Below are 23289 nucleotides of genomic sequence, written 5' to 3'. Positions count from 1 at the left end.
TTTCTACGTTGGGTTATAATTCAATACCAGTCAACTGTTTCTTTCTTGTTTTACTAAGGTATAGTTGATGTACAATATATAAGTTTCAGGTATACATCATAGTGATTCACAATTTTTAAAGGTTGTACTCCTTTTATGGTTATTATAACATATTGGCTATAGTCCCTGTGTTGTAGCTTATTTATTTTATACATAGTAGTTAGTACCTGTTAATCTCATAACCCTATCTTGCCCTCCCCCTTTCCCTCTCCCCTCGGGTAACCACTAGTTTTTTTTCCATATCTGTAATTCTCTTCCTTTTTTGTTATATTCACTAGTTTGTTTTATTTTTTAGGTTCCATACACAAGTGATGTCTTTCTCTGTTTGACTTCTTTCACTTAGCATAATATCCTCCCAGTCCATCCATGTTGTTGCAAATGGCAAAATTTCATTCTTTTTTATGATTGAGTAGTAGTCCATTTTATATGTGTATATACACACATACCACATCTTCTTTAACCATGCTACATCTTCTTTTTCCATTCATCTGTCGATGGACATGTAGGTTATTTCCATATCTTGGCAATTGTAAACAATGCTGCTATGAGCATTGGGGTGCATGTATTTTTTTTAATTAGTATTTTCATTTTTGAAAAATAAAAACTCAGGAGTGGAATTGCTTGGTTGTATTGTAAATAGTTCTATTTTTAGTTTTTTGAGAAATTTTACACAATGCTCACATTTGTTATTTGTGTTCTTTTTGGTGATAGCCATTCTGACAGGTATGAGGTGATATGGCATTGTGGTTTTCATTTGCATTTCTCTGATTATAAACGATGTTGAGCATCTTTTCATGTGGCTGCTGGCCATCCGAATATATTTTGGATCTTAACTCCTTATCGGTTGTATCATTTGCAAATAGTTTCTCCCATTTAGTAGGTTATCTTTTCATTTTGTTGATGGTTTCCTTTGCTATGCTTTTAAGTTTACGTTCCATTTGTTCATTTTTGCTTTTATTTCCTTTGCTTTAGGATACAGATCCAAAAAAACGATTGCTATGGTTTATGTCAAAAAATGTTTTGCCTATGATTTCTTCTAGGAATTTTATGATTTCTGGTCTTATATTTAGGTCTTTAATCCATTTTGAGTTGTGTTTTTTTTTTGTATAGTGTTAGAGAATGTTCTAATTTCATTCCTTTAAATGTAGCTGTCCACTTTTCTAAGCATCACTTAAACTTATAAAGACCACCACTGTCTTTCTCCATTTTATGTTCTTGCCTCCGTTGTCACAGATTAATTGATCATATAAGTGTGGGTTCCTTTCTGGGCTCTCTATTCCATTCCATTGATCTATGTATCTGTTTTTGTGCCATATTGTTTTGATTACTGTAGCTTTGTAGTATAGTATGAAATCAGGGAGTTTGATACCTCCTATTTTGTCTGTCTTTCTTAACATTGTTTGGCTATTCATTATCTTTTGTGTTTTGATACAAATTTTAGTTTTTTTCTAGTTCTGTGAAAAATGCCATTGATACTTTGATAGGGATCACATTGAATCTATTGGTTGCCGCAGGTAGTATCGTCATTTTAGCAAGATTAATTCTTCCAATCCGTAAGCATGGTATACCTTTCATCTGTTCATATCATCTTAAATTCCGTTCATCAGTGTTTTATAGTTTTCCCAGTACAGGTTGTCTGCCTCCTTAGATTTATTTTCAGGTATTTTATTCTTTTTGATGAGATTGTGAATGGGATTGTTTGCTTAATTTCTCTTTTTCATAGTTTGTTGTGAGTGTACAGAAACAACAGATTTCTGTATGACAATTTTGTATCTTAGAACTTTACTGAATTCATTGATGAGCTCCAATAGTTTAGGTGGCATCTTTAGGATTTTCTATGTATAGTATCATGTCATCTGCAGACAGTAAGAGTTACTCCTTCCTTTCCAATTTGGATTCTTGTTCTTTTATCAATACTTGTCTGATTGCTGTGAGTAGGACTTCCAATACTATGTTGAATAAAAGTGGCAAGAGTGGGCATCCTTGTCTTTTTCTTGGTCTTAGATGAAATGCTTTCAGGTTTTCACCATTGAGTATGAAAGTGTGGGGTATATCATATAAGGCCTTTATTATGCTGAGGTATGTTCCATCTATACCCCAGTTTGTTGAGAGTTTTTATCATAAATCGATGTTGAATTCTTTCAAAAGCTTTTTCTGCATCGAGATGATCGTATGGTTTTTATTCTTCAATTTGTTAATGTGGTGTATCACATTGATTTGTGGATATTGAAAAATCCTTGCATCCCTGGGATAAATCCCACTTGATCATGGTGTATGATCCTTTAAATATATTGTTCAATTTTGTTGGCTAATATTTTGTTGAGGATTTTTGCATCTATGTTCATCAGTGATATTGGCCTGTACTTTTCTTTTTTGTGATATCTTTGTCTTATTTTAGTATCAGGTTGATGCTGGCCTCATAAAATGACTCAGAAAGCTTTCTTCCTCTGCAGTTTTTTCGAATAGTTCGAGTAGATGTGTGTTAACTCTAATCTAAATGTTTGATAGAATTCATGTGCTACCTGGTCCTGGGCTTTTGTTTGTTGAATTTTTAAATTACTGATTCAATTTTATTGCCTGTAATTGGCCTGTTCACATTTTCTAATTCTTTCTGGTTCAGTCTTGGAAGATGGTACATTTCTAGGGATTTGTTCATGTCTTGTAGGTTGTGCATTTCTTGTAGGTTGTCCATTTTTTTGGTGTATAATTGTAGTAATCTCTTAATATCCTTTGAATTTCTGTGGTGTCAGTTTTAACTTCTTTTTCATTTCTGATTTTACTGATTTGGGCCTTCTCTTTTTTTCTCGGTAAGTCTGGCTAAAGTTTAATGAATTTGGTTTATCTTTTCAAAGAACCAGCTTTTAGTTTCATTGATCTTTTTTATCTTTTCAGTCTCTAACTTATTTCTGCTCTGATCTTTATGATTTCTTTCCTTCTACTAAGGAGGTTTTTCTGTGTTTTTCTTTTTCTAGTCCCTTAGGTATAAGGTTAGGTTGTTTATTTGAGACAACCTCTTGTTTCCTGAGGTAGGCTTGTGTCACTATAAACTCTCCTCTTAACATTACTTGTACTACATCCCATAGATTTTGGGTTATTATGTTTTCATATTCATTTTTCTCGAGATATTCTTTGATTTCCTCTTTGATTTCTTCAGTGACCCATTGCTTGTATGGTAGCATATTGTTTAGCCTCCTTTTGTTTGTATGGTTTTTTTTTTTTTTTTTTTAGTTTTGTCTTGATTTCTAGTCTCATACGTTTGTGGTTGGAAAAGATGCTTAGTATGATGTAATTCTTCTTAATTACTGAGACTTGTTTTGTAACATAGCATGTGATCAGTCTATCCTGGAGAATGTTATATGTGCAGTTGAAAAGAATGTATTCCGCTGTTTTTGGATGGAATGTTTTTTATATATCTATTAGGTTCATTTGGTCTAATGTGTCATTTAAGGCCAGTGTTTCCTTCTTGATTTTCTGCCTGGATGATCTCTCCATTGATGTAAATGGGGTGTTAAAGTCCACTACTGTTATTGTATTTCTGTCAATTTCTCCCTTTATTTCTGTTAATATTTGCTTTCTGAATTTAGGTGCTCCTATATTGGATGCATATATATTTACGGTTGTTATATCTTCTTGTTGGATCGATCCCTTTATCATTATGTAATGCCCTTGTTTGTCTATTGTTACAGTCTTTGCTCTAAAGTCTATTTTGTCTGATATAAGTATTGCTACCCCAGCTTTCTTTTCATTTCCATTCACATCAAATACATTTTTCCATCCCCTCACTTTCTGTCTTTGTGTGTCTTTAGATCTGAAATTAGTCTCTTATAGGCAGTATATGTATGGGTGTTGTGTTTTTATCCATTCAGTCACTCTTTGATGGGCACATTTAGTCCATTTACATTTAATGTAATTATTGATAGGTATGTACTTACTGCCATTTTGTTAATTGTCTTCAGGTTGTTTTCGTTGTTGTGTTCCTTTCTTCTTTTTCTCTCTTTCCTTGTGATTTGATGACTATTGTTAGTGTTATGTTTGAATTCCTTTCTCTTTTGCATGTGTGTACTTACTAGAGATTTTTGGTTTGTGGTTACCGTGAGGTTTATATACAGACATTAAGGTAATGATCATAAAGATGCTCACAGAACTTGGGATGAAAAATGAATAGAGTGAGAAGTTAGAAGTTTTAACAAAGTGTTGAAGTCTTTATTGGTAGATTGCTTATCTCCACTTCACTTAGTTCTTCTGGGGTTTTACCTTGTTGTTTCATTTAGAACCCATTTCTCCGTTGCCTCATTTTGACTAATTCACTGTATTTATTTCTATGTGTTTGGTAGGTTGGTTACATTTCCTCATCTTGCAGAAGTGACCTTATGTAGGAAATGTCCTATGAGACCCAACAGCGGACTCCTCTCTGGTCACCAGAGCTATATGCTTTAGGGGTGCCCTCTCTGTGGACTGTGTGGGTCCTTCTGTTGTGGCAGGCTGACTGCTGTGAATGTGCTTCTAGGCTTGCTTGGCTCCCAGCCCAGTTGGTTACCAGGCCTTTCCTTACGTGGAGGCTGCTGGCTGCTCGTGGGTGGGACTGTGTCCTGGCACAGCTGGCTGCAAGGACAGAGGAGTTCCAGTCCTGGTGCTGGCCTGCAGGTGGGTGGGGTTGGGTCATGAGGCAACTGCATCATGAGATCTCTGGAGGGGTCCCAGGGCTAGTGCTAGCCCAGTGGTGGGTGGCACTGAGTTCCAGGGTCTCTGACTACAGGGCCCTGGAGGTTCCAGAGTTAGTGTCATGCTCAAGTGGGCAGGGCCAGGGCCCAGGAGATCCCAAGGATAATTCCCATCTCCTGGTGGGTAAGGCCAGGTCCCAGGAGTAGTGCCATTCCAGTGTGGGCAGGGCCATGTCTGATAGCTAGCTGATGGGTCCCTAGAAATCCTGGGGCTAGAGCCTACTCAGTGGTGGGTGAGGCCTAGTCCTAAGCTCTCTGGTAGGGGGAGCCAGGTCAGGGGTGGCTGGGGGCTTAGGGGGTCCTAAGGTAGCTGGCCTGCTGGTGGTTGGGGCCATGTCCCTGTGCAGTTAGCTGCCTAGCCTGCACATCCCAGGACTGGTGCTGACCAGCTGGGTGCTGGGGCTGTGTCCTGACACTAAGAAATGAGAGCGGGGACTCCAAAATGGTGCTTACCAGCCCTAGTGTCCTCATGGCAGCATGGCTGCTGCCAGCATCTGTGTCCCCAAGGTGGGTTTCATTTGCCTCCTGCTCTCTGGGACGCTCTCCAAGTTCATCAAGTGGGTCTGACCCAGGCTTCTTTCAAGCTACTGCTTCTGCCCTGGGTCTTGTAGTGTGTGAGATTTTGTGTGTGCCTTTAAGAGTGGAGTCTGTATTTCTCATATCTGGTTCTCCTGAAAGTAAGTAAATGTTCTGGGGGCTTGTCTTCCCAGTATAGAACCCCTGGGCTGGGGAGCCTGATGTGGGGCTCAGACCCTGCAGTTTTAGGGGAGAACCTCTGCAGTTGTAATTATCCTCCCATTTGTGGGTCACACACCTGGGAGTATGGGGCTTGACCATACCAGATATTTGCCCGTCCTACCCATCTTATTTTGGTTCCTTCTTTATATTTTTAGCTGTAGAAGATCTTTTCTGCTAGTCTTCAGGTCGCTGTCATGGATTGTTGCTCTGTAAATAGTTGCAGTTTTGGTGTGCCTGTGGAGGAGGTGGGCTGAGGGTCTTCCTACTCTGCCATCTTGGCCACTCCCCAAAACAAGGCATATTTTGCTAAGAAATTACTTATTATAGTGAATGGCTAATAGCTTTTGGCTTAAGAAGTACTGGATAAAACAAGATAGACAATTATGTCAATAATGTTTGTAAATTTGATTTGATTGTTTAGATAGCTGATTTCTGGTAGGTCTTTTTCAGTCGTTTCTAAGATTTTTATTTGTTTCTTCCCAATACATTTTGAACCACAATTTATTTTTATGAGAGAGGTAGACAGTCAAGACTGGTCTCATGGAAATTCTTTTAAGTACCACAAGCTAAGTGATTGTTCCACTGCAGCTACTCATGGCAAGTCTTTAATTTTCTTAAGAGTGTCTTCTAATATAAAATTCCTGAGTAACTAGTCCATGTAGTATTTTGAAAGTCTGGTGCTCCTGAAGATACCTGTCTCTGTTCATTAGTGAGCAAAACTGTATTACGCTGTTTACCTGGTAAAATATCAGTCAATGCACTTTATTATTTTACTTATTTATTTTAAATAAATTTATTTTTGGCTGCATTGGGTCTTTGCTGCATGTGGGCTTTCTCTCGTTGCGGGGAGTGGGGGCTACTCTTCGTTGTAGTGTGCAGGCTTCTCATTGCAGTGGCTTCTCTTGTTGAGGAGCACAGGCTCTAGGTGCACAGGCTTCAGTAGTTGTGGCACATCGGCTAAGTAGTCGTGGCTCATGGGCTGTAGAGCGCAGGCTCAGCAGGTGTGGTGCATGGGCTTAATTGCTCCGTGGTGTGTGGGATATTCCCGGACCAGGGTTCAAACCCGTGTCCCCTGCATTGGCAGGCGGATTCTTAACCACTGCGCCACCAGGGAAGTTTCAGTCAATGCACTTTAAATACTAGCAGGCTCCCACTTGCTCAGAATTCCAGAGGGATGGATACTCTTCATAGAAACCATGATGATCAGGCATCCAAGCTGGAATATTATTTTGAAAAGATGAGGGCTTTTTTCTGAAAATAAATAGAAAAGGAGAAAACAATCTCAAATGCTAAATATTCTAATGAAACAGTTATGCTTAGTTTATTAACTCCCAGTATTTTTTTTTTTCTTTTTTGCATTACGCTGGCCTCTCACTGTTGTGGCCTCTCCCATTGGGGAGCACAGGCTCCAGCCGCGCAGGCTCAGCGGCCATGGCTCACGGGCCCAGCCGCTCTGTGGCATGTGGGATCTTCCCGGACTGGGGCACGAACCCGTGTCCTCTGCATAGGCAGGCGGACTCTCAACCACTGCACCCGCCACCAGGGAAGCCCAACTCCCAGTATTTTTAATGTACATATTCTGCATACACTATTGTAATTAGATTAACGGTTAATTAATGCAAGTTTAACAAGATTAAAAGATTTATTACACAGTTATAGATATTCGGTTCTCTTTGAAATATACTTCTCACTATATTAGAAAAAGACCTTCGAGAAGATCAAAACTCTTCTTAAAATATTAAAAATAATATCGTAAATAGTTATTTTGGAAAAAAACCTTTTCTTCAGAATCCAACACTCCCCTCACCCTGCCCTTACTTACTGACACTGCACCAAATTAGATTGCAGCTACATGAAAATAAATATCCAGATAAGAAATGAATTTTTTAGGTAATTGTGAAGGTCTCTCCAAACCTCCAGATGTTTGGCTTTCTGTAAAGAAACTGTCACATGACTGACTTTTCCTCTTTACATCTGGATGTTTTACTACCACAGACATATTCTCTTGTCTGTTTATGTGAAATGCTCATTTCTTGTCATGATTCTTTACAATAGGATCGATGTTAAAATGACAGCAGTGAAACAAATTATATATCTTCCATGTATCATTCAAGCCACAGATAAAATAATGTTTGGCAATAAACATTTAAAGAGATTTATTGTAAGTGTAAGTTTAGTAGCGTTTGGTCTTTTAGAGCTGTGTAAGATAGGAATATCATTAACTTAAGAATTTATGCTTTGACTGACAATTAAAAGCCATGATACAGCCATTAAAATATTTTTGTATTTATTCCATGTATAGCTCCTTGTGGACAGTATTCTTGGACTTGAAAAGGGATCTGATACCATGAATTCTAGCTTAGATGCCAAAAGATCCTGTGTTCCCCAAGGACCAGAGTAAAAAATAGTGAAGAGTTTAATGGGCTGGATGAAGGACAATAGGAACTCTTTGGGACAGTCTGGGGATAAACTAAATTCCCAAATTCTCTACTAAAAAAGATATTAAAAAAAAGTAAGGACCTAAGAAAATATATCTGAGAACTGAATTTTGTTCAAGTGCTGTTCAGTTTTAATGCTTTAATTTTAGTCTAATTTCCCTCTTTTATGGAAAAGGAGATTGAGGTCCAGTTTATAATACTGGGGAGCAGCCTACATAAAACTGGAACCCAGTACTTGTGATCCCTAATCTAGTACTCGCTCCATTCCTACTACCTTTCTTTATGCTGTTGACAGTGCATTTCTGCATTCTTCCGCAGATTCTTTAGATTCTTTCATAGAATTATTGGGTTATCAGTACCTCCACTAATATAGACATGAGTTCAGATAGTCTATCTTTGAAAAAGTTACTGTGTTATTTTTGTATAATACAATTATTGCAAGCATGGGCTTTGGAGTACGAATCAATTAAAGACCCAAATCTATCATTTAAAAGTTGTGTGACTATGAGTCACTTAAACTCTGTGAACTTCAGGGTATGCATTCATAATACAGGAAAACTAAGAGCACTCCTTCAGACGGTTGTCTTGAGAAATAAATGATGATGTTCATGAAGTACTTAGCTCAGTGCCTGGAAGGATACTAAATACTCAATAAATATTGCTTGTTATGGTTACATTATAGTAGCTGTCAATATAGAACTGTTGTTTTAGGAATTATCTATACACTTATTTCGCAATATCTCTAATTTTCTCTACTATTTCAGATTTTGAAAATAGATTTATTCATTATTTGATACGTGCTAGGCATTTTTCTAGGCACTGGGTTTATAACGTAAGAATATACACAAAGTTCATGCCATGCCACGTCATGACATGTGCAGTTTAGAGGAAGAAATACAATAAATTACATGGAAGAAGAGAAAAAGGGAGAGAAAGGGTGGAGGAAGAAAGAGAGGGAAAGAAGAAAGGAAGGAGGAAAGGAAAAAGGAATGATGAATGCAAATGTCGATGCTTCTTTTAATGAAAAGAAATGATTTGGGATGTTCACGGCAGGTCCAGGGTTCAAGAATCATAAAGTCTCAAGTAGGAACAAGTTAGAATATTCAAGAAATGAAATGAAGCTTAGTGAGGCTGGAGCTAAGGATTATCAGGAGATGAGAGGTCAAAGATGAGTCAGAGGAAATCAGGGGCTAAATTATGTAGAGCTATAAGCCATGACAAAATATTTCTACATTTTTCAAAATGGGAAAAAGAAGGTATTAGAGGGTTTAAACAGGGAAATGTTTGGGTCTGACATATTTTTAAAATGTTTACTCTGACAGCTAAGTAGCAGGTTGTAGAGGGACAAGAATGGAAAAAGCAAGTGGACCATTAGGGATCTATTGTAATAGTTGAGGCAAGAGATGATGGCAGCCTGATCTAGTAGCAGATATAGTGAGACACGCTAGAACTCAGGAGGCATTTTGGAGACAGAGCCAATACAACTTGCTGATGTGTTAGAAGAATACAATCAAAAGCAAAGAATTAGATTCGTGCAGTGAATGGCAGCCACACATTGATTTGGGGAAGATGGGGGAGCTGGAAGGAAAAATGAAGAGTTTGTTTGAAGTGCTTATGCACTCCCAGGGAAACATGGCATGGGCAGAGTTCAGGAGAGGAATGAGGCTGAGATTTCTTTTGGAAGCATCAGCATATAGGCCTGGATGAGGTCATCTAGGGAGTGAGTAAAGGCACAGCAGAGTAAAGCTGAGAACTGAGCCCTGGCATGTTCCAAAACTGTGAGGTTCAGAAGAGAAGCTTAAGGAAGGGAGTCTGTATTTTTTAACTCTAGCAGAATGAAACAACATTGTGTGTTGCTTAATTTTTTTTACCCTCTACCCTCCCTTTACCGGTTAGTTCATACTAATTAGAACTTACTGTTGCATACTTTGCTCTCTTTTTTGAGTCATTATTTACTTCTGGCCCTGTAATTGTGAAATAGCATTCAGTGAAATCGACTTTAAGCCATTATGTTCTCCAGTGTACAAGGAATTTACTGGTGAAAGTGGACAGGACAATAGTCATACTCTGACCAGCCTATTTTATTCCCTGAGGCTGAATAGAAATCAAGGTAATTATTTTACAATTAGTGGAAAACAATATAATCAGAATCTACTTATGGGAATAATTTAAGTAAAGGACCTTAGGTGACATCTTTTAGTGAAATGAAGATTTCCCATGAGAATGAAAATATCTTCAGTAGTAGAGTGAATATAAGTGTTAATATTAATAGCTGGAACCAATGGAAACATTCTCTCTTTAGGAAAATACCCAGATAAGTTACACGGAGTGGAATATGAGACCATGAGAAGGGGGTTAGGAGGAAGCCCAGGAAATAAAAGAGATAGTTAAGCCCCACTGCATTAGAAATGCACAGACACAGGGAGCAGAAAGTTATGAAAAAAGAGCCGATGCCTGGGCAACATTGTGAAGTTGCCCAAGTAGTAGCCATGTCTAATGATTATTGTTAAATTATTTTTGCTGCAGCAATTTAAACACCTTTTAATTCAAAGTCTAAGCCTTCATCAAAGTGTGCTACACGTACAATGCCTTCTGTAAGTACTTTTGTATGTTGTGTCTCAGTGTCTGAACGTGTTTATGATTTTTTTAAATGTGTGAAACAAGGTAAAGTGCTGAGGTTAACTCCAAGACAGATGATAAAAAATTCAAAACTTAGCATGGAGAATAAGATTCAATAGGGTTATAAGTGGGAGCCAGAAATGGCTAGAAGGTGTAAATCTCTTCCTCCATCTTCTTGTATTTGGAAACTAGAGGCATATTGGTGAGGATGTAACTAAGGTATAAATTGTGAATTGAAGGTTTGAACCAATCTTGAATAATCCTAAGAAGCAGGGTATATAATAGTAGTTGTTTTATGTGTTTTAAATTGTGCTGTCTTGACTCAGTTTTGAGGCTCTGGCTAGAGACAGGTCAGTTTCCCTTTCTGGGCAGCAGTTAAACCCACACCTCAACCACTTCCCTTATCTGTCTCTTACACTTGAGGTTACTAAGTGCTCTTCTTAATGCTCCATGGCCAAGTTCCACACAACCAGAGATGGCCCCTATGCTCCAGGGCCTACAAAATTATCCACATTAGCCAATCTCCAGGGAGCCCTGGAAACCTAGCCGTTCCATCCCATTTGCCATACATAAGCTGCCTCTACAGCTCCAGTTTGCTGTTACCTTTCCCTACAACCCTTTGTATGGCCTTGTCTTTGTTCTGGAGCTATTAGTAGCAAAGAGTTCTGCCTTTCATCTCTTCATGTGTCAGCGTGTTGTGTCCTACCATCAGAAGAATTTTTAAATCTTATAAAATTCAAAGAAGCATCAGCTTGATATCTGGAGTATACTTCAAATTTTTAAAAATATATATTTATTCCCTACTATATGGAAGACATTGATTTGGTGACCCTAAAATTGGCTGTGTAGGAACCATGTCAAGGGATTTGTCAGAAATCTAGATTGATGTTCTATCCTAAACCAACTGAATCAGAATCTCCAGAGGTCCAAAGTGGGAAACTATGTTTTTAAGTTTTTCAGGTGATTGCAGTGCGCATACTTACATAGGAACTTCAGATGTGGAAGATACACGAAAGATACTGCCTTACCTTTAATGATTTAAATTCTGGATTAAAATCCCAGATCTGCTATTATTATCATGTTACATGGAGCAAGTTATTTAACCTTTTTTGAGATTCAGAGTTCTTGTCTGTAAAATGAGAATAATAACTTGCTGAATTAGTGGGATGATTAAATGAGAAATTGTCTCAAGCTATCCAGCAAAATGCCTAGAACTTGACATAAAGTAGCTATTGATAGTATTATTTAGAGGGAGCAAACACTAGAAAAAAATAATAATGTCTAACAAGGGTCAGGAAAAGCAGACATTTACAAATTTTGAAAATAGAAGATAAAATTGGTAAAATCCTTCAATACTTAAAGGTTTATAAGGCCCAGATATATTCAACAGATTCTTCCCTACAAAAATTGTAGACATTAATTCATTAGTACGTAATCCTAAAAGTTTAGTTGATGAATATGATGCCTCTCTGATGTTAAGTATTTATTTATTTATCAGTAAGTGTTCATTGAAGATCCACCAGTATGATTTAGTTCTGTTGCTTCAACAGCAGTTTTGATGGTCTCCTGCCTGCTGACGTACTCTTCTTTGCGTGTGTTATCTAGACAGTTGTGACATATCTACAGCAACCCTTTTCTCTCACATGCTCTCACAAGTTTCTTCTTCTTTGAAGTCTTTATTTTCATCTTTTAAAAAGCACATCACACAATTAAGGCATGCCAAATCTCAAAGATGAAGTGATTACTAAGCAAGTTTTCAATAAAACTTCTACACTTGGGGCCCATCGGAGCAACTGGTAATGAAGATGCTTATAAATATGTACATACTGGGATGATCTAGCATCTGTCTGGAGTGGTATACATGACACTAAGTTTTCTATACTCTCTCATTTGACTATAAATGGTCCAAAGGATGGATTCGATTTTCTATTAGATTTTTTTAATGGTGACAACCAACCTGGTTTGATATTAAGCACAATTTCCTCTTACCCTTGAAAACATATTGAGGCTATAATATTTTGTTTGAAGTTACTCACATTGCTCTAAACCACAATTACTGCCAGTACTCCCTTATTTGCCCTTCCCTTTTGCAAAAAGAAAAGGAAAGAAAAGATGCAAATTTAAGATCTGTATTAAGTCTGTTGCTCTTACTTTCTTCACTACTCTTGGCTAGATGTTCATGAGCAAGTTTTTAGCTTCTCTGAGTCCATTTATTCATTTATAGGATGAGAAATGGCAATACTTGCCACAAAGGAATGTTTTGACGATTAGATCAAATAATAGATGTACACAAAAACTAATTTGTGAACTTACAAGCATAATACACATTCATTGCTTTTTTATTTTAAGTGCATGCAGTTAGTGTAAGACTCACGGTATTTGGCTAGACTAGCCTTCCTGACATGTTCCATCACTTCCATTCAGACACAAACTCACCCAGTGTTCTCATCTTCTGCCCCTAGCCCCACACTACTAGGATCCTTATAGGTTGCTGCCATTTGTTCACTCTATAGAAATAGAAATTATCCAAGGACAAGTAGAGATTATACTCCAAGTCCTGTACCTCGCAGGGAAGCACAATGAAGGGCTGGGTTCTTTGCACACCTGGCAGTCAGAGGTACTGTGAAGTTGGCAAGAGCTATTTTCTGTCACTGCACTTGGATTCCTTCCAGGCCCAGTGGGGTTAGTCCAACCTTAAATTGAGAGACCTACATTCTAATTTTAGGCCCACCATGGGCAAAGCAATTTTAGTCATGTTATTTAAACTCCCTTGTTCTCAGTTCCAGCAGATTGCAAGTAATCTCATCCTACTCCTGGCCCGCCTCAGAGACTCTGAGAAAATTTTCTCATGGATACAGACTGCTGTGAAATTGAGAGACAGATGTATTTTTGTCTTGTGAGCTCAACTACTGCAGTTTAAGGCTCAGGACTGTGTTTGAACCTCAGAGCATAATGTTGGTAGTTAGAAAGCAATTGTCTGTTTCCCTCACAACAACACTTCCCTGTGGTCCTTTTATTATGCTAAAAGGACCTTTTATTATGTAAAAATAGAAATGAAGTATCCAGCAATTGTGAATGTTTTATTTTTCTACCTTTTTCTCAAGAAGAAGGATCTATTTTGAAAGAGTCATCTTCTAAAGAAGCTTATCAGTGCATAAAACTTTTTCTTAGGACAGATACACTGGCTCAAAGCTAAGTAAAACGCTGACACAACTACATTGCTTTTCAGGCGAGTTATCTCTTGTGTTTGCCTCTATTGCCAAGGTATAAAAACTTGGAGAGGATGAGGTAGAACAGCATCATTACCTCACCCTCAGTTAAAATGGCAAATGCATTTCTACTCAATGCAAGTACCAAAAACAGTCACTTTAAATTTCCATTCAAGCGCACACATTTATGGAGACCTCCTTTGGTGCCAGAAATCCAAAAATGATTAAAACATAGCTCCTGTCCTCTGTCAGTTAACAATCAAAATAATTTCAGGAAATTATTCTTTTGTGTTCCCGGAATCTGGACTGATATCCTTAACGAAGAAGTAGCTGTTAATAAATTAATTAGCTTCCTGTCTTTAATGTTATTGTGAATAAAAATCAGAAGGAGAAAAGACTATGCAAATAACACATTTTTGTGAATCTCCGACTAATCTTTAACTACAGAAACTGTAACAAACTAAGGAGACTTCAGTTATACACCAGGCTCATAAACAAAAACTCTTAACAATTTTGTTAATGCAGTACAGGTTCCTATTTTATGGGCATTAATTCCCATTCAGTGTATAAATGTCACACATAGACACGGTGAATCAATACAACTCTGAAAAAAATTTCCTGTGAAAACATCAGATATATAGGATCAAATATGCAAAAGGAAAAGTGCATTTATCAAGATGAAGAGCAAGGCATGTTTTTCAAGAAGATAGTACCATCTGTTTCGCTGTGAAGGATTTCTAAAGTGGATATGATTTCAACTAGGCATTTAAATGATGAATGGAGAGTGTTAAATAACTCTGGGTAAAGTATGGCAGCTTGGTATAATCACTTATTTTGGATTCTTCTCCATTTTCTTTGAGATGGTTGTAAAGAAATCAGTATTATAAACTCACAAGGACAAAGAGCAAAGGAAATGGATGATAACATTTTGTGACATGGAAAACTCAAAAACAGAAAACTGAAAGCTGCAGACGGAAAAGCCCAGCAGAGGCAAGAAGATTAATTCTGCACAACTACAGTGAGGCCCTCTGATTAGAGGCTTTAGATAGCTCAGAAATTAGGGATAAAAGATCGGTCTGAGAACCGAAAGATTGAAGGATATGGTGAACATATAACTGAACATATTAGGATGCTCTTGAGAGTAAAAGAGTACATTATTAACTATTAAACCATGATAAGTGACGTACATTAGGACTGTCCTGGGCAATAACACATTGATCCTACATTGAAGTACCTGTTCAAATCTTGCTCTCGTTTTTTAAATTATATTCCTTTACAAATTGATTTGTAGGTGATTTACATATAGTGTTTTTGATACTAACCCTTGTTTGATATGTGTTGTATATCTTCTCCTATTTTATGACTTACCGTCTAATTCTTAGGGTGTTTTTTTAAAGGCTAGAAATTCTTTTTCTTTTTTTCTCCTTGTTTTTAGGAATAGACATTCTTAATTTCAATATTGTCAAATGTGTTCATTTTCCCCTTTCATATTAACACTTTTTGTGCCCTCTTTAAGAAATCTTCCTCTAGATAAGCTCATGAAGATATTTGTTAATATTTCTTAAGCTGTAAACCTTAATTTTCATATTAAAGTCTTTAGTCCACCTAGAATTGATTTTGTGCATGATGTGAGTTAGGGGCCAAACTAGATATAATTTTTTTAATATTCCTATGTCAATATCATTTTTTTCAAAAAGCTTGTGTTTCCCAGTTATTCTCGTAAGTTGATTGCCCATGTATAAAAAGTGGCTTTGTTTCTAGCCTTTTTAAATTAAACTTTATTTTAATTAATTTTATTTTTTCCTAGGTCTTTCATCTACATGCAACAATAAAATGATGAATTTATTTTTAAATAGCTTTAAAAAATTACCTACTAAAGCACGTCTTCTCACCCGATTCTTCTTCAAGAGGGTCATGGATACAATTGACTCTTTGCATTTCATTATACTTTTTATACTTGGTTTGTTCCACAAAAATCCCTGTTGGAATTTTCATAGGGGTTGAATCTATAAATCAACCTAAGAAAACTGCCATTTTTACAAAAATGTGTTCCCCAGTCCATCAATTTATGAATTTTCCATTTATTTAGATTTTCTTTAATTTCTTTAAAAGTTTTATTATTTTTGCCATGTAGGTCTTGCCTATTTTCGTAGGATATTTTTGATACTACGGCAAATGTAGTCTCTAAGTGTTTGTTCCTGGGGGATATTTGTATATTAATTTGTTTGTTTATTTTTGAATCCAGCAACACTGCTAAATTTTTGTTAAGCCTAATCACATAACTATAGATTCCTTTGGATTTTCTTTGTGCACAATAATGTAACCTACAAATAATGGAAGTTTTATTTCATTGCTTGCGTAATTTACTGCTTCCTTTGTGTAGCACCTCCAGAACAGTATTTCACAGGAGATAGTGGGCATTCTTGTCTTGGTCCCTGTCTTGAAGGGCAGGCCTTCAGTGTTTGAAAAAGTATGAGCACTGCTCTAAATTATATTGCAGATAGCCTTTATCAGATAAAGGAAATTTTCTTTCTTTTCCTCTAGTTTCTAAGCATAGTGAACATGAAAGTTAATCTTTTCAAAGCTTTTTCAACATCTGTTGAGACAGCTCTATGATTTTTTTCTCCTTTAACCTGTATATGTGGCAAAATACATTCAGTTATTTTCTAATACCAATCTAATGTTTTTAATGTTAAATTTATGCTTCTCTGGGATAAACAAAATTTTTTCATGACATCCTTTCTGCATATTACTGGATTCTTGGTTTATGAGTTTTATCAGCCATAAAAAAAGAATGAAATATTGCCATTTGCAGCAACATGAATGGACCCAGAGAATGTTATACTTAGTGAAGTAAGTCAGACAAAAACAAATATTACATGATATCACTTATATGTGGAATCTAAAAAATAATACAAATGAATCTGTATACAAAACAGAAACAGACTCACAGACATAGAAAACAAACTTATAGTTACCAAAGGGGAAAAGATGGTGGGGATGGACAAATTAGGAGTATGGGATTAAAGAGATACAAACTACTATACATAAAATAGATAAGCAAAAACGATTTACTATATAACACAGGGAACTATATTCAATATCTTGTAATAATCTATAGTGGAAAATAATCTGAAATATATATATATATATATATATATAAAAAACTGAATCACTTTGCTGTAACCTGAAACTAACACAATATTGTAAATCAACTATACTTAAAACAAAAAAAAACGGTGAAGTTGGCCTCTAATTTTTCTTTTTTCTCCCTGACTTCTGGCTTTCATTGTGCTTATAAGAGATCAGATACGGCATTATTTTGAAGGCAATGTGCCTGTTTCTAATCATCTTTAATATTTTCTCTTTCTCTTGGTGTTTTGAGTTTCATTTTAATGTTTCTGTCTGTGGTTATCTTCCATGTCTTTTACCCACTCTTATCCCCTTCCTCATTTTCTTTTGATTTATCACGTATCATACTTGGTTGTTATCTACCAGTTCATAAGTCTCTTTTCTTTTTGTGTTTAAACTGCTGCTAAATATCTCCATTACTAATGTCTTTACTTTGATTATTGTATATTTATTTCTAGAAAATCTGCTTGATAGTTCTTTAAATCTCCCAAGTCACTTTTTATAATTTTTTGTTCCCTGCAGATATTTTCAAGTCAACTATGTTCACCACATTTAATGATACACTTTCTTTATGTGGTAAATGTAGTTTTTTCTGTTTCTGTTTTTTTGGGTAAATGTAGTTTTTAAATATATGCTTATAATTTTATACATGACATCATTTGGATCTGATGTTTTGATGTCTGTTTTTGCTGATGCACATGTTTAAGAAGGTATATTAACAAGTGATGGAATAACTGGTTTTATATCAAAGTTCTGCTTAAATAGATGAATTAGGAGAACTCGACTAGCTCTGCTAAGCATCCTTGAAATCTCAGTCAGTTAACACAACAAAGTGTATTTCTCATTCACATAGTCTTCTGTTGATTTAAGTGACTTTCGTGGGTAGCTACCCTCCAGCTAATCTGGGAACCAATGGGTATGTTTCTTTAACATGGCAGAAGGAAGTTTTCAGATTTGATTAGTTAAGCATCTTGATAAAGGAAGATTTTCCTGGATTATTTGGATGTGCTCAATATGATCACAGATTCTTATAAGTGAAAGAGGGAAGCAGGAGAATCAGATCAGAAAGAGATTTGAAGATGCTATGCTGCTGGTTTTGAAGATGAACAGGGCCACCAGGCAAGAAATCCAGGCAGCCTCTAGAGGCTGAAAAAGGCAAGGAAATGAATTATCCCCTAGAGCCCTCAGGAGGAATATAGCCCTGCTGACACCTTGATTTTAGCCTTGGAAAATCATTCTGGACTTGAGAGCTTGAAAGTTACAAATTTGTGTTGTTTTATGCCACTAAACTTGTAATAATTGTTAAAGGAACAAGGGAAAACTAATGGCAGTATTAGTGTATTGACATATTATTAAAGTGTGTCTCTAGTAAATAGAATAGAATGAGATTTTATGCTTTTTTAAATCCAGTCTTCTAATTTTTGTCTTTTAGACTAGTCAATTTATATTTAATATTACCATTTATATAGTCAGTTTAAAATAAACCACTTTGCTATTTGTGCTTTAATAATCTAATCTATTATTTGTCCCCTTCTCCTTGCCTGCCTTCATTTTATTAATCAAGCATGATTTATTATTTTATCTCCTTGCTTACCTTTTTAGTCATAAACACTATTATTCTTTTAGTGGTTACCCTAGATATTATAATATGCGTCTACGATTTACTACCAATGTAACCTTAAGTTAACACTTTTAGGGCACATTTGAGGACCCTAGAAGTGTAACTCCACGTACCCCTATTTCGCCTTTTTCGCAATTTTTGTCCACATATTTTCTTTCTACATATCTTAAAGCTCCACAAGGTACTATTATTACTACTATTGGTGTTTTAAGCAGTCAGTATTTATTTATATTTACCTATATTTTACCCTTTCTGGCTCTCTTCTTTCTTTCTTATGGTTCTCTAGTTCTATGTGGGATCATTTTCCTTCAGTATAAAGACTTTATTTCAGTGCTTCTCATAGGGTATATGTGCTGGCAAAGAATTCTAGCCTTTTATTAGTCTGAAAATTCCTCTATTTTTCCTCTGGTAGACAAAACAAAAGCAGTAACTTATTAACTTCAAAAACATAAAAAAACTCTTAAAGAATTAAATGGAATCCTTGTCCAGCCTGTGGCTCACCTGTGAACATTATCTACAGAGTTACAATAAATTAAAACTGAATATTGTGTTTTTACAAGTTGCTTATTTGGTGAATGCTGATGAGGGAAGTGTATTTATTTTCTGTAGTAGAGAGGAGGATAATATATTGCATTGTAGACAGTCAATAAATAATATTTAAAACTGGATAATTAAAGCACAATATATGGGCATAAATTTGAAAATCACAAGATATCCCCCAAAACAGCTAAGACATTTGAATATTGCTGCCTCTGCAGAAGGATTTCGTCAGAAGTTGGGAGGGGAAACTGCTATTTTTCAATATAAGCCCATTGGACTATTTAAATTTCCAAATTACCTTTATGTGCTATTTGATAATTTACCTTTTACTTTATTTTTTTCTTCTGAAGATGCATTTTTAGGTAAGATGTAAAACTTCTGACAAAAGATATACTGAACAGATTTGGAGTAGGACAAAAACTACCAGAGTAAAAATGAGGCAGTATGATTAAAAAAAGGGGGAGATATGGAAGTATCATTTCAGGCCTTCTGGTAACAAGCATTTTAGAAAGTAAGATCTTACTCCCAGTACACGATTCAATGGGAGATTATTATCTGTACATGGTAAAAGTGTAAGTGTGCAATCACTGTTTGAGAAATGTCACTAAAGTAGGGATGTCATAAAAGTGAGTAATTTGAAGACAAGAAGGCTGAGGGGGCACTCCCTATGATGTATGAACCAAATGATGGAAAATGATAGATATAAGGATAAAGCATCAGGAAATATTCTAATGAACAAAAGGTGCTGGTTTGGAGTTTTTAAGAAAAAGTAGTAGGGAATTGATATGGGGCACTAAGCAGAAGGTACACTTCTATAGTGTAATTGCCAGATGTGACAAAAAAGTAGTTTCCGTGGATGAGGAAAGAAAAACCAATTTGTCTTTTTCAGGCTTTTGGTATCAGTGCTGTCCCTGATTCAATATTAGATAAAATGTCAAAATAAAACTAAGCCTCATCATGTGGGCACCCTACCGGATACAGATTGTGGCACAGTCCCAACTGACCAAACTTTTGAATCCGCTGTTAATTTTCTTTATATTTATCCATAAGCCTGGTTGAAAAAGGAAATGACATCACACATTAAAATTCTTAAGGGATAATTAAGGGCAATACATATAGAAGATATTACAATAAGTACAAGTGCTGGGTCATATGGTAGTTGTACTTTTAGTTTTCTAAGGAATCTCCATAGTGTTCTCCATAGTATCAATTTACATTTCCACCAACAGTGCAAGAGGGTTCCCTTTTCTCCACACACTCTCCAGCATTTGTTGTTTGTAGATTTTCTGATGATGCCCGTTCTGACCGGTGTGAGGTGATACTTCGTAGTTTTGATTTTCATTTCTCTAATAATTAGTTATGTTGCGCATCTTTTCATGTGTTTGGTCATCTGTATGTCTTCTTTGGAGAAAAGTCTATTTAGGTCTTCCTCCCATTTTTGGATTGGGTTGTTTGTTTTTTAGATACTGAGCTGCATGAGCTGTTTGTATATTTTGGAGATTAATCCTTTGTCAGTTGCTTCATTTGCAAATATTTTCTCCCATTCTGAGGGTTGTCTTTTTGTCTTATTTATGGTTTCCTTTGCTGTGCAAAACTTTTATGTTTAATTAGGACCTAGAGACTGTCATATAGAGTGAAGTAAGTCAGAAAGAGAAAACTAAATATTGTATATTAACACATATATGTGGAGTCTAAGAAAATGGTGTAGATCTTATTTGCAAAGGAGAAGTAGAGACACAGATGTAGAGAACAAATGTATGGATATCAAAGGGGGAAGGGGGTGGGAGGAATTGGGAGATGGGGATTGACATATATACACTACTGATAACTAATGAGAACCTACTGTATAGCACGGGGAACTCTACTTAAAGCTCTGTGGTGACCTAAATGAGAAGGAAATCCAAAAAAAAGAGGGGATATATGTATATGTATAGCTGATTCACTTTGCTGTACCGTAGAAACTAATACAACATTGTAAAACAACTATACTCCAATAAAAATTAATTAAAAATTTTTTTAATTTAAAAAACAAAGGAAAAGGAACATTACATACCTCACAAACTTTAAAAAATTGTAAAAAAAAAAAAAAAAGTAAAAGTGCACAGGACAGAGATATTTTGTTAGGTCTTTGACTAGATAAGTACTTTAGATATTATTGGAGCATTAAAAGATCTGTTGCAGTGTAGAATTGTGGATAAAATACTTAGCCACATATTTGGGGGAACAATTTCTCTAAGCCTCAGTTTCTCATCTGTAGAAATAATGACACAATTTTAGGGTTTTAAAGAGTTTTGAGAGCATTTTTATCTGTAACAAATGTATCATACTAATGTAAGAGATTAATAATAGGGGAAACGGGGTGCAGAGTGTATGGAAAGTCTCTATACTTTTCAATTTTTCTGAAAACCTTAAACTGTTCTAAAAAATAAAGTCTGTTTTTAAAAAGCACATATAGAGCATTCAAAAGAAATGTTTCTCAAAAGAATGATTAAATAAGAACATATGTAAAATAGTTAATAGAATTCCTGGCACATAGAAGACGCTCAATAAATGTTGTTTCCTTTTCTTTTGTCCTTAAGGCCTCAGGAAATTGATCTGCCATCTGCACATTAATCTCCGTGCTTATTCAGCCTTCTTTCTTATTCCTGTCTATTTTTTTACCATTTGATTCACATTAATTCAGCCCAACACACATCTTTTCTGGGTTTTCTCATTTTGGACAACCTTCAAATAGTGATTTCTCTAACAGGGCAGCTAGATCACTTTTCAAGTCTCTATTTGTTAGAATCTTTTAATAAAACACCCTGAGAAACCCATTTTTCATGAAATCCCTTGAACATTTACTCTCACTTTCACTAAGGTACTAAAAAACAATGAATTATTAAAAATACTCTGAATATCCTATACAACCCAGATCCTTACTCATTTACCTGAATGCTTGCTATAAGGCTAAAACTTACACAAACAAAAAATTTCTATTCAAAATAGAAAGGCAGTGTCAAGAATGATGTCAATTTTCCAGTGTCAATAATGATGATGATAATTTGCATGTCCTAAATGATAGTTTGTGCAGGAACAATTGTTGTTCCAGAACTTGATGAGAGGGCCCTAAGCAGTTGATAGAGTGGGACTTGCTTCATTTGGGGGCCCGTTATCAGTCTTACTATCCTCTGCTTGTAAGATGCCTTGTAGCAGCTCCACACCCTCCAGTTTGAGTAACTTTTCTTGAGCACTTAAGGAAGTCTCTTAATACCTTTTTTATCCAGTCTGTTTGCAATGTTTCTTTCCTTACATAGAATTTACCAAACTGCTTCCTTTTCAACCACTGCATTCATCTCCTTTCCGTGTATTTCTCTATGATGTTTCAGAATCCTCCCTGGAGTGATGCACTGGGGCTGGGGTTTACTTATCAGAGATTCCACCCTTGGGAGTGACTAGGACCGTTCACCAGCTCTGTCTCCTCCAACTCCCATGGAAGTCTACGCTCTCCAGGCTTTTTCTTTGTTATCAAGAGCTTTTTTTTTTTTTTTTTTAAATTTATTCTCGTAATTTTTTCCTGTTGTTTGCAGCTATTATTTTCTTTTAAAAGTTTTATTGGGGTATAGTTTTGATTTATAATGTGTTAGTTTCAGGTGTACAGCAAAGTGAATCAGTTACACATATACATATTTCCACTCCTTATTTTTTTAGATTTCATTCCCATATAGGTGATTACAGAGTATTGAGTAGAGTTCCCTGTGCTATACAGCAGGTTCTTATTAGTTATCTATTTTATATATAGTAGTGTGTATATGTCAATCCCAGTCTCCCAATTTATCCCTCCCCCTCCTTATCTCCTGATGACCATAAGTTTGTTTTCTACATTCGTGACTCTACTTCTGTTTTGTAAATAATTCATTTGTACCTTTTTTTAGATTCCACATATAAGTAATATCATATGATATTTGTCTTTCTGTGCCTGACTTCACTCGGAGAAAACCATAATTCGAAAAGATACATTCACCCCAAAGTTCATTGCAGCACTGTTTACAATAGCCAGGATGTGGAAGCAACCTAAATGTCCATCAACAGAGGAAAAGATAAAGAAGATGTGGTACATATACACAGTGCAATATTACTCAGCCATAACAAAGAACAAAATTTATTCTCATAATTAAGACAATTTCAACAGTTCACAGTGATATTAGCCTTTTAGAAATTTGGAACCACAAAAAGAATGTATTGAACAGACA

The sequence above is a fragment of the Grampus griseus genome (genome assembly GCF_964374135.1).
Source record: "Grampus griseus genome assembly, chromosome: 9".
Lineage (NCBI taxonomy): Eukaryota > Metazoa > Chordata > Mammalia > Artiodactyla > Delphinidae > Grampus > Grampus griseus.
The sequence above is the reverse complement of the archived record's forward strand: the minus strand, read 5'-3'. Positions refer to the sequence as shown.